Here is a 13,673-nt window from a genome sequence, read left to right as displayed (position 1 = left end):
TGAGCTATCCCCTCCTTATGTAGGAACAAACAAACAAATGTCTTAAGGGTACTGTGTGGAAATGACAGGCCACCACTCTTACCACATGAGCAGAACAGACTACATCTGGCAGCATGTAGCCAAGGTAGATATGTGTCTTTATGAAAATACTCACCTGTAAAAAAAGTAAAATGCAGAGAAAGGGGCAGTTGTAGGATTAATGCAGATATTAAGGACCCATAGGACATATCTCATAAATTCTTCTGCACTGTTGTTAACTTCATTTTTTAGGCTGTTTAGGTCACATGTTATACTAAAAACAGAATAAGCAGAATTTCTCCATGTTCTCTGCTTTAGTTCTTGAATACAGGTTCCTGCCCTGCCTTTTGCAGTGAAGGTTTCTGACCAGCCATTTGTAAGATGTCATAAGCCCCTCCTTTCTATTTTGCTTTTGGTCAGGATGCTTTTTATCACAGCAGTTGAATCCTAACCAAGACACCTCAGTGGAGTGCAGTGATTGGGTCACACTAGTTAGCATATTTATCCTTTTTCCTACTTATGCTTATGATAAAAAACATTGCGATTGTGCTTGCCTTTAATTTGTTTGCCTAAGTTGTAATGAGTTGCTTTCAGATTTTCATGCTTCTGTCTTAGATGTCATTACATTTCCACTCCTCCAGACCACATCAATATTCCCTTTCTGTGTGTCTTTTTCTTTTTAATACAAGCGGAGACAGGCCACTCTAGGCCACAGAAAAGGGAGCACTTCTTCAAGTACTTTAGATCAAAATAATTTTCTCAATAACAGGAGAAAGTCATTTCGTAAAAATGAGGGTTTCAGTAGAAGAGTGACAGAAAATCCATTCTTTTTTGTTAACTTCTAACAATAAACATCAAATAGAAAAAACCCCATTTTTATTTGAATGCTATTTCCTGAGGATAAAAAGAGAAAATAAATGATGGTCATTTAATAAATTTGATTTGATATATTGTTCAGAAAATTGTTCGAGGACAGCAGTATGAGTGTTGAAAAAGTTGGAACAATAAAACTGAGGTTTATCGACAGCATGGTTTCTCATAATCTAAAATTATCTAATCATAACTCTTCTTGGAAATACCATTGCTCCTTGGATGTCTGCTCACCTCTTCTCAAGCAGAACCTATAAAAGCAGATCGGCAATGCCTCAGAGCCACAAGTAGACATTATGGGTAAAAGATGAATTGGGAAATGACGGTTGCGTGCATTTAATCCCATTTTTCATATCCTTTCATAGTTTATCAGATTTCAGATAAAGCATGCTTCTGACTAATGGATGATAAAAAGGATACATTCTGTTTGCAAGAAAAACTTGATCATCAGGATCTGTGATAATGACATCTCCAGAGTCAAAAGCCAGCTGAGAGATTCTGAAACAAAGGAGGAAGAAAAGTCTCCCTTCTTGTTATATTATAGAACCTCAGAGAAGAATATGATTCAGCTCAAGGTAGCTCTTCTCCTTGGTACTCCTAACTACAGCAGTGACCTTGTCCTGATCTCAGTCTATCAGTTTTCCATGACAAAAGGATCCCTTCACAAACACACTATGACCTGAAGTCATAGTATATCCCCTAGAGTAATTATCTGTAAATTTCCACATTTCTTTAGAGACCATTACCACTTAAGCCATTTCAAAGTCTCAAGTCTAAGTTAAACTGCACACACTCCTTCACTCACCCTGCTTTTTAAATATTTGAATGATACCTTGGAATTTTATTCTTTATTATTTTTATGTGTGGCATGAGGTACTCAATGGTACAAATATTACCCTTAAGGGTACTACTGGAGACAATCCCTGTCAATACATATTTTCCAAGCAGTATCATAACAAAAATATACTCAATTTGATGGGAGATGGAAAGAGGGAAATATTTGCTACTACCTGACAGAAAGTCACTCTACATTAGGCAGATATCACAGTCATGGAAGGCATGTAAGTCACGACAAGGGTATAAATATTTACCAAGATGAAAGTGCACAGCACAGCAAGGAAGGAAAGGTGGGTAGTAGGAATAACAATCTTATGGACAGAAATACCAACATAAAATACAGAGCAAAAGGAAAAGGGAAAAAGGGAAAGGAAAAGAAAAAGACAGCAGTGTATTTTACATTGGGAACATAGATTTAAATTAATCTGAATGATATGCTGAAGTAAAAAAAAAGACTTAACTATATGAACCTTCATAGACAAAGAGTGAAGAAGATCATAAATCAGTCCACTCAACGAAGTCATTGTTAGAGCATAGAAAAATAGGTTACAGCCTAGTAAGGAAGTCTTCTCTACAAGTTACATGAATAATTTTGTAAGGGTTCTTAGTTTTTGGGTTTGTGGAAGCTAGTTATCTGCTAAACTTAAAAAAAATATATATATATATATCCTAAAGGCTTAACAAATAAATCCAAAGGCAATTTAGGCAGATATGGTAGTTATAATAATTCTTTGAAAGGCCTTAAAGCAGGTCTAGATAATTGTTGGCTCCTGGAGTTACTTATTTTTCTCTCTGTTGTGGCAAAATATCTGGGGGGAAAATCCTTTAGGAAAGAAAGGTTTTACTTTGGTTCATAGATTGAGGGTAAAGTCCATTGTGAGAATGAAGTCCTAGCAGCAGAGGAGTGAGGTAGCAGAGATGGATGTTCCCTTCTCTGTCTCACAGGATGATGCTGACTGCTTTTATGCTCAGATCTTTTCACCTCACCTAACCATCTCTTCATACACCACCACTCAGAGCCAGAAGGCTGTCTGACTCAGATTGTTGCGTGTAGTTTTGCGTCCCTGCCTTTGCTCCAGAAAGTGGCCAAGATACCAGCCCCATTCTAGCTTCTCTTGAATCCCTGAATAAAAGACAGATACAGTTGTTTGATTTCAACTTACCTTCTTGCCAGAATTGCTGCACCCTACTATCTCCTGGCTGGAATAGCATGCCCTTATCAATTCTTATCTCTGCCTCTCCCACCTGCCCTAAATTTCAGTGCGTAGTCCCAACTAGCCCCTGCCAATTATCCCTGATCACCTGCCTATGGTAGCTCCTCCTGAGATGTCACATGGTTGTTTGATTCTCCTATCCCCAAAGCATGATGAACCTGTTCTCAAATACAAGCAACTCTGCATCCTACTAAATTGCAGGAAGTGTCTAAAATGTATTGTTAGTAAGATCACCCAGACCCTGATAAGGTATACAATGGCATTTGGGTTCTTTTACCGTATCTCTATTCCCATGTCCTCACTTATTAAGTGTATTATAGGCATTTTGTAAGCTTCTCTAAATTCTGACCAACATCAACAACTTCTTAGAGTCATTTAACTCAACAAAAGTAGTTAAGGCCATTTGTCATGGAAAGAATGCAGTTCTCGGGTAAGTCACCCATGGTGGGAGTGTTGATATGTACATACCAGAAACACACTTTACAAAAGGAAAGTGCTTTATGAAAGAATTCTTATGAACTTATATTTCATAAGGAGTCTAAATTTTAAAATATTTTCAGTAACAATATTTTTTTGGTTAACTTTCTGTGCAATAAGAACTTCTGGAATATTATACTTTACAAAAATTACAGCTGTCTTGGGGTTTCTATTGTTGTGAAGAGACACTATGACCATGGCAACTCTTACAAAGTAAAACATTTAAGTTGGGGCCAGCTTACAGTTTCAGAGGTCTAGTTCATTACTGTCAAGGCAGGAGGCATGGCAGCATCTAGGCAGGCATGTTGCTGGGAAAGAAATTGAGAATTCTGCATTTGGATTCTCAGCCATCAGGAAAAGTAAGTGAGCCACTAGGCCTGGCTTGGGCTTCAGAGACCTCAAAGCCTACCCCCAGTGACACACTTCCATCAAGGCCATACCTTCCACAAGTTCCACTCCCTATGAACCTATAAGGGCTATTTTCATTCGAACGCCACACTAGCTGAAGGGGTCATCTATGATGGTACACCATAGTTCACCAGTGAAGTCATGCAGGGAAACAGCAAAATCTTCCAGCCAGTTCTCATCAGGAATGGTTTCTTCCATCATGGATTTACATCCATACTAACCCTTGGTTTCTGAGCCTGCATACTGTTAGTTTTTTTTTTTCCGGTATGTCTCAGTGGCCAAGGATATAACAAAATTAGAGAGGAAGAACCTTTATCAACATTTACAAAACTGTGTGCAATGTCTTCGTCTCTGCTTTTCTACATCGCATGTAAAGTAGCCCTTAAATAGTGTTCCAACACAGAAAACTATGATTTAGGCCCAGGGAGATGGCTTACCAGGAAAAGTGCCTTCTGCAAAGTCTGATGACCTGAGTTTGATCCCTGGAACACAAAAGGTAAAGAGAGAAAACGTACTTCCTCCTTCTCTCCTGTGCATGATGGTCCTTCAGATAAGCAAACAAAAAAAAATTTTTTTTAAAGTAACATAAAGTTGTAATGTTATTGCTATTCATTCATTGGTTCATTCAAATCATCCATGCAAGTACATTCACTAAACATGAACGATATTTTTCCAAATTTTCTGCTCCTTGCCAATATGTTAACAGCAATTTGAAAGGAGTAAAGAAAAACAAAATTATTTCTTCTTTGGAATAAACACTTTATTTGAATTTTAAATAAATACAAATATGAATATTGTATCAATATAGCATAGAATATATTTGCATATATAAGTACATATATTCTCAAATGAAATTATGAAATCATTAAGTGCTTGGGGTCTTATTTTAAAGCAAATTCCATAGATTCTTCAAATTAATGTGAAGTGAGCAGTTTCAGCTTTTTGGTTGAATCCATTTACACTTAAGTTATATTTAATATTACATGAAAATAAGTTTATTTTAAAAATAATTTCTCATCTGAATAGTCAACAGGAAAGTGAACGGGTATGAGTGACAGCAATCTGTGGTTGTTTGTGTGGAAGCTGTGTCTAATGAATTGTTGGCTACACACTGAGCTGTCTGTCAGATCAAAGTTTCCCAACATAAAAATATTTTTAATACATATCATCTATGAGTTCGTCATGTTCATTCTAGGGAGCATTAAAGGGAAAAAAACCCCACAGTTTCTGATCACAGCCTGGACAGCTTCAAATAGTACCTTAGACTGGAAAGGAAGCATGTCAAACCCAGCTGGTTTGAAACATTGAATTAAAATGAACATGATTTAGGTTAAGGAAAGTCACCAAGTGACTTGGGCAGAGGAAGGCAAAGCCACATGTACAAAGCCAGGGTGGCAGCACATTTTTCTGAAAGGAATGTGGGGAGAATAGCAAGAGTTAAGGGAGCCCTGAGGGAAACAAAAGAGGATAGGAAGTGAGGAGCGGGTAGCCTGAAACTTGGTCAAGATGATGTCTCCCAACAGCCTTTCAAAGTCCCTGGTGTCCCTGATGCAGAGGCTGCCTCAGGAGAGGAAGGTTTTTAATCCTGAAGAAATACAGACAGACTGCCCTTGGAGACAACTTTCCTGGAATGGAGAAGTTAAACAATGATTGTGGTGTTCCCAAGTAATTTATTCAGTGTTGAAAGACTGTATACTAAACACAGCTCTTCAGCACATACTAAATGTTTCTCTGTGTCAAAGGCATTTTTGCTGAAAGAAGGCAGATAAGGAATTAATGGTGTTTGTCAATGGGAAGAAATAGAGGATGGGAAGTAACTGTAAAGTCCTGATTGGGATCTGGTCTAATCCCTTTCTTTTTAAATTGTGTTGTCTCTCGAAACTAAATTTCCTTATTTTCAATGTGGATAAAAGGAAACTTACCACAAAACATCACATAATAGACTTAAGTGTGGTAACATGAAAATTATTCTACCAATGTATTCTCCCATCTTTGCTTCTACCTGTATGAGTTGCTGTTCTTCCACTGGCAGTATGTCCTAGTCTTTCCCATAGTTTGCTAAATGTAGGATGCTACAGCTGAAGCTGATGGAATCTACATTTCTAAGTATTGGAAACAGGAATAATTACAGTAAGAATAGTAGCATGGCTGTATATTGTGCATATATAAAAAGAACTTGACTTTTTCCATATTTTTTTCAATGTGTTCCTTTGTGATGTGTCATTTTTAAGCATCTTGGTGTATCTCAAAATAAAATAGAATTTAAAAATTGGTTTGATGAAGGAGTTAAAGAAAGGACTGAAGGAGCTGAAGGGGTTTGCATCCCCAGTAGGAAGAACAACAATATCAACCAACTAACCCCCCCAGAGCTCCCAGGGACTAAACCACCAACCAAAGAGTACACAAGGCAAGGGGGGGGGGACCCATGGCTCCACCCGAATATGTAGCAGAGGCTGGCATTGTCTGGCATCAATAGGAGGAGAGGGCCTTGATCCTGTGGAGGCTCCATTTCCGAGTGCAGTGGAATGCCAGCATGTTGAGGTGGGAGTGGGTGGGAACATCCTCATAGAACCAGGGGGAGAAGGGATGAGAGAGGGGAAAATGGAGAAAGAGGATAACATTTGAAATGTAAATACATAAACTATACAATAAATAAAATAAAGAAAAACATTAAAAAATTGGTTCGACAATACCCCAATCTTAAAAAAAAATGTAGCACTTAAGAACAGCTTTTTAGAGGAGCTGGGGGCAGGGAAATCATAGTCAGAATATATTGTATGGAAAAAAAAATCCATCTCCATTAAAAGAGAGGAAAAGAAAATCATTAGGATAGTCGTCCTTTCTCTCACACCAAACAGCCCTCCAAGCTGCATCTTGCTGTCTTTAATGTGAAGAAGGTGCACAGATGGACCGATGCTTCATGACAAGAGAGCGATGTTGAGAAGGACCGTGAGCGCCGCCTCCTTGAGCTGCTGATGAATGGGTGGCGGGGGATGCGACGGTCAGCTGTAATATTAATCACCTACCGTAATGTGACTGATTGTTATTACTTCATCCTCTAGGTGTCTAGGACTGCAGCCAGTTCAATAAGATCATTTTAACTTCCTTTTCATGGGGATCATTTTTCTTGTGGCTCCTTTCCTTCTCTGGTGTTCTTCAATTAAGGAAGGAAAGGACTTCCTTCCTTTCTCTGCGTGACTCATGATCGCCCGTGGACTACTGGACAGCTGTGCCAGTCAAAGAATTCCTCTTCCCGTGGGTAAGAGGACTCTGCAGAGGTAGATGTCAACCCGGGAGAGAAGAGGGGGGGGCACTTCTGCAGGACTTTAACTGTGTTCCACACCTGACTACAGAGCACATCCTCTGGCCTGCTAGTCACAGTGATTCCATTTAAGTTATGCAGGAAATTCAGCACAGCTACCAAAATGTGTTCTGAAGTGTTGAATGTTCTGGACAAAAGCCATTCCAAAGAATGACTTTCAAGAATACCAGGGATTCTGAGCTTTAGGAGATATTATCTCGATTCAGCTTAGCTCGTGGGGAACAGTTCAGATGAGAGGGCTATTGTTTAGCTGGAGTAGACTCATCAATGAAGCCATCTATCTATCCACTCATCTCTGGGGGTAGGATCATCTACATACCACTAAGTATTTCTCACAGGTATTGAGTTGACAGCCAATGCTATAGTTTGACTGTATAATGTGTTTTTGCAGGTATACTTTCCACAAGTAGGATGTATCTGATACACACACAAATAAGTGTATAAGTATGTCATAAAAATACCGCAACGGGAAAGACAGAAATACATAAATAGTGTGAGAGCACACTCTATCATAAATAGATGTTCTGGAAAATGAAGTTGGGCTAAAAGGGCTTCTTTGTCTCACTTACTGCTGCCGTAAATCTAGAATTTGAGATATTTTTAAAAGGGTTGTCATAGAATATTGTCCATTATCATGTGTCAGGAAAGAATAATCCTCTCGATTATAACATTTCCCAGGCACTGACAGTGGGAGATTAACTAAAATAATATTTTATTCCCTGCTGTAATTGTGAGTACATAGCATTAAATATATTATTAATACAACAAAATATTTTCACACTAAGCCATTTGGATCCATCAGTAGCCCCTTCATAATTGATGGATTACTGCATTGCCATTTAATTTCCTTTTGTTTTAAAGGCATAACACTTGCTCTCATTTTAGTTAATTGTATACCCAAATAAGGACAGAAATTGCTCCAGGAAAATGAATAATGTAGAAAAAGAACTCTTGTTAAGAGGATTATTATAAAGCTGATGCATTCAACACACTCCTTGAATGTGAAGGAAAGACTGAGAAACTCTGCTCTAAAATCACTGGTACTACATGAAGTCTGTCTTTCTTCCCCCTTCCCCTGCCAGAGACATTTTAAAAGGCAATCCTAACTCTGTTAAGGAGAGTTACTGGAAATCAATTGCATTTGTATCTGTGTTATATAAAATTGCACCTTATCCCCTAGTTCTGCAAAATTGTACCTTACTCCGATAATTTGGTAAAGATCTGTTAGAGGATAAATAGATGGAAGCGAATACTATTAAGGCACCTGTATGATTTTTTTTTTTATATAAAAGAAAACAACAGATAATTCTGTTATCCACCTTATACCTAGCAATTTTTATTTCAGGAAGAAATTAGATGGGAGCTGCTAAAGTTTGAAACTCAAAATATTCATATTAGAATGCTCATTTTCCATCACAGGTGCCTTTTTAATCACATTTTACTTTAGGGTACTTCAGGTGGGGCATTTGTATCTGTGAGATACACTGGCTTCTGTGACCCTTTGTGGTAGCATTTGTCACAAACACTGACTAAGTATTTGTATGTAGTTGTCATATACCTGTCCAGGTTTCTCTTCACCACTCATGTCCTCTCAGTTCCTCTGTAGCACCACAGTGTATTGTATACCCATGACTCTTTAGGGGCCTGCTGGTTCCCAGACCTTTCTCCTACTTCAAAATATCTACATTTCTTCCTTCCTTCCTTCCTTCCTTCCTTCCTTCCTTCCTTCCTTCCTTCTTTCCTTCCTTCCTTCCTTCCTTCCCCCCTTTCTTCCTTTCCCACATCCTTTTCCTCTCTGTCTCTGTCTCTCTCTATTTCTGTCTCTCTCTTGATAATTCTGAGCCAGAACCTCAGAAGTAGCTCTGGCAGTTTGGTTTTAGAACTTAATTTGCAGATCAGGCTGACCTCGAACTCACAGAAATCTCCCTGGGCCTGTCTCCTGGGTTAAGAGCATGTGTCCAGCAACATTATTTTCCTTATGACCTTTTGGGAAAATGTTTAGGTGCTGAGGACTTCCTTTCCCCCTACAAATGGGTTAATGGCATTTCAAGAGGGGCTGACAAGAGGGATTTCCCTCCCCTAGGCCATAATCCATGTCTCTCAGCAAAGAACTTCCTAGACCATGTCTCCTGCAGGTGAGGATGGCCTCAAACTCAGATAGCCTTGAAACTAGGATTCTCTGTCATCCACTTTTCCAGTTCTTAAACTACACACACATGCTTGATTTTTATGTGATGCTGGAGAATTAAAACAGGATGCCATGGAGACCACTGAGCTACAGCTGTCTCTGTATGGGCCTTGAATTCCTATTCTTTCCAAGACTTTCAACATGAAGGGGTGTTGAATTTTGTCAAATGCTTTCTCATCATCTAGTGAGATGACCATATGCTTTTTTTTCTTTGAGTTTGTTTATACGGTGGATTATGTTGATGGATTTCTGTATAGTAAACCATTCCTGCATCCCAGGGATGAAGCCTACTTGATCATGGTGAATGATTGTTTTGATGTGTTCTTGGATTCAGTTTGCAAGGATTTTGTTGAGTACTTTTGCATCAATGTTCATAAGTGAGATTGGTCTGAAGTTCTCTTTTTTTTGTAGGGTCTTTGTATGGTTTAGGAAGGAGGGTTATTGTGGCCTCGAAAAATGAGTTAGGTAGTATTCCATCTGATTATATCTTGTGGAATAGTTTGGAGATTATTAGTATTAGGTCATCAATAAATGTCTGATAAAATTCTGCACTGAACCCATCTGGACCTGGGCTTTTTTGGTTAGGAGACTTTTGATGACTGCTTCTATTTCTTTAGGTGTTATGGGATTATTTAGATGGTTTACCTGGTCCTGGTTTAACTTTAGTATCTGGTATCTGTCTAGATACCTCCTCTGAGTTTGATTATTTCTTGCTGTCTATTCCTCTTGGGTTTATCTGCTTCCTTTTGTTCTAGAGCTTTCAACTGTGCTGTCAAGTTGCTGGTGTATGCTCTCTCCAGTTTCTTTTTGGAAGCATGCAGAGCTATGAGTTTTTCTCTCAGTACTGCTCTCATTGCATCCTATAGGTTTGGGTATGTTGTGTTTTCATTTTCATTAAATTCTAGAAAATCCTTAATTTCCTTCTTTATTTCTTCTTTGACCATGCTATTGTTAAATAGAGCATTGTTTAGTTTCCATGTGTTTATGGGCTTTTTCTTGTCTTTGTTGTTATTAAAGACCAGCCTTAGACCATGGTGATCTGATAGGATACATGAGGTATTTCAATCTTCTTATATCTATTGAGGCTTGTTTTGTGACTGATTATATGGTCAATTTTGGAGAAGGTGCTGTGTGGTGCTGAGATGAAATATTCTGTAGTTGTCTATTAATTCCAATTGGTTCATAATCTCTACTTGTTTCACTGCGTCCTTGTTCAGTTTCTGTTTCCATGATCTGTCTATTGATGAGAGTGGGGTGTTGAGGTCTCCCACTATTATTGTGTGGGGTGCAATGTATTTTTTTGAGTTTTAGTAGGGTTTCTTTTATGAATATGGGTGCTGTTGTATTTGGAACATATATGTTAAGGATTGAGAGTTTCTCCTGACAAATTTTCACTGTAATGAGTAAAAAGTTTCCTTCCTTATCATTTTTGATAACTTTTGGTTGAAAATCTCTTCATTCCATATTAGAATGGCTACTCCAGCTTGTTTCTTGGGACCGTTTGCTTGGAAGGTTTTTTTCCCAACCTTTTACTCTGAGATGGTTTCTGTCTTTGTCTCTGAGATGAGTTTCCTGTATGCAGCAAAATGCTGGATTCTGTTTATTTATCCAGTCTGATAGCCTATGTCTTTTTGTTGGGGGAATTGAGTCCATTTATGTTAACAGATATTAAGGAATAGTGGTTGCTGTTTCCTGCTATTTTTGCTTTTAGAGGTAGAATTGTGCCTGTGTGTCTTTCTTCTTTTGTTTTTCTTGCTTAGGTATTTTCTTGTTTTACTAGGATGTAGTTTCCTTCCTTTTATTGGGTTTTCCACATATAATCTGTTGTAGTGCTGAGTTTGGGGTCAGATATTGTATAAATTTAGTTTTGTCCTGGAATATCTTGGTCTCTCCATCTATGATGATTGAGAGTTTTGCTGGGTATAGCAGCTTGGGCTGACACTTGTATTCTCTTAGGGTCTGCATGATGTCTGTCCAGGATCTTCTAGCTTTCATAGTCTCTGTTGAGAAGTCGGGTGTGATTCTGATTGGTCTGCCTTTATATGTTACATGACCCTTTCCCCTTACTGGTTTTAGTATTCTTTCTTTGCTTTGGGTACTTGGTGTTTTCACTATTATGTGTCGGGAGAAATTTCTTTCTGGTCTACTCTATTTGGAGTTCTGTAGGCTTGTTTTATGCTCATGGTCATCTCATTCTTAAGGGTAGGGAAGTTTTCGTCTACAATTTTGTTGAAGATATTTACTGTGCCTCTTAGTTGATATTCTTTGCCCTCTTCTATTCCTATTATCTTTAGGTTTGGTCTTCTCATTGTGTGCTGGATCTCCTGGATATTTTGGGTTAGGAGCTTTTTGGCTTTTGCATCTTCTCTGACTTTTTTTTTTTTTGTTTTGTTTTCAGAGTTGATTTCGACCCCTGAGATTTCTTTCTTCCATCTCTTCCAGTCTTTGGGGATGCTTGCATCTGTGACTACTGATTTTTTTTTTTTTTTTTTTTTTTTTTGTAGGTTTTCTACCTCCAGGATTGTCTCTTTTAGTGTTTTCTTTATTGTTTCCATTTCCATTTTCAATTCCTCCTTCATCTCTTTGGTTTTGTTTTCCTCTAGTTCTTTGGTTTCTTTGAGTGTTTTTCTTGTTTCCTCTTTAAAAGTTCTGGTTTCCTTATGCTTTTCCTCCTGTTCTTATTTAAAGATCTCCATCATCATCTTGAGGTATAATTTCAGATCTAAGACTTCTTTTTCCGAAGTGTTTGGCATTCTGTTGTTTGCTATGATGGGAGAGCTGGGTTTTGATGTTGCGAGGTTGTCTTGGTTTCCCTTGGGTAAGTTCTTTCACTTTCCTCTTGCCATCTTGTTGTCTGTGATTATATGTGGTCTTGTGTCAATGATTGGTTCCAGTCTCTCCCGTGTACCTGGCCTATGTTCCTGGATCTCTGCTGTTTTAGGTGGCAAATGTCTTGAGTGTTTGGTCTGCACGCAAGGGCCTTCTGGGTGGACCCGAGTTTCTAAGGCAGAATTCCTGCTCCCCTGGACCAACCGGAGGGCCACACCTACTGTGTGCCAGGCCTAGCCTTCTCTGTGCCCTGGCTACTCGCAGCGAAGTCTCACCAGGCCTGTGTCCCTGGATCTTTGCTGTTCCTGGTGGCAAATGGCCTGAGGGGTTGTTCACAGTTTAAGTTTCTATTAAACAAGTAACATGATGCAATTGGAAATTTTGCTAATTCTGGCACAAACTTCATAAGTGCATATTTTCATGTTAGTTAGTGTGATTGTCCTTCTTCACTGTTAAAGTCTCAGAGAGAGAAGGAAAAAAAAAACTGAAGGCAGACTAATGTAGATGAGAAATTACCCACACTGCAGAAGCATTGCTCATTTGCTTCTGGCATAAATTGAAGGAAGAGACTATATATTTATGTCACAGCATAATGGCACACTGTGGGCTATTTCTATATGCATCCCTATCCCAGACTAATTTGTCAATTGTCGGTAAATTCAGCATCTTGCACACCCAGATAAATATAGATTTGTTTCGCAGTTGACGGTAAATACATTGCAGCTGCTCTCTGGCAGTATGGAGATAGATGGAGGAGTCTGAGTGACCTTTTCTGAGTGGGATGTACTGAAATTAGGCACTCCAAAGAGTGAACGCCGGATGTGTTAGAAGTTGGGGGATGGGGCCACCCACCCTTCTCAAAAATTTAACCCAGAATTGCTCCTTTTTAAAGGAAATACGGGGACAAAGAGTGGAGCAGAAAATGAAGGAAATACCGTCCAGAGGCTGCCCCACCTGGGGATCCACCCCATGTGCAGCCACTAAACCCAAGTACTACTGCTAACGCTGAGAAGTGCTTGCTGGCTGGAACCTGATATAGTTGTCTCCTGAGAGGCTCTGTCAGAGCCATACTGATACAGATAAGGATGCTTGCAGCAAACACCAGACTAAGCATGGGGATCCTGAAGAAGGAGTTAGAGACAGGACTGAAGGAGCTGAAGGGGTTTGCAGCCTCATAGGAAGAACAACAATATCAACCACCAGACCGCCCCCCTCCCCAGAGCTCCCAGCCCCAAAGAGTACACATGGAGAGACCCATGGCTCCAGCTGCATATGTAGCAGAGGGTGGCATTGTCAAGCATCAATAGGAGGATAAGCTCTTGGTTCTGTGAAGGGTCAATACTCCAGTGTAGAGGAATGCCAGGACAGTGAGGTGGGGGTTTGTAGGTGGGAGGGGGCATCTTCATAGAATCAGGGGGAGGAGGGATGGGAGAAGGGGGCACAGGGAAAGTGGATAACATCTGAATGTAAATAAAATATCTAATACACACACACACACACACACACACAC

Source organism: Micromys minutus, assembly GCF_963924665.1.
Source record: "Micromys minutus genome assembly, chromosome: 7".
NCBI lineage: Eukaryota > Metazoa > Chordata > Mammalia > Rodentia > Muridae > Micromys > Micromys minutus.
The sequence above is the reverse complement of the archived record's forward strand: the minus strand, read 5'-3'. Positions refer to the sequence as shown.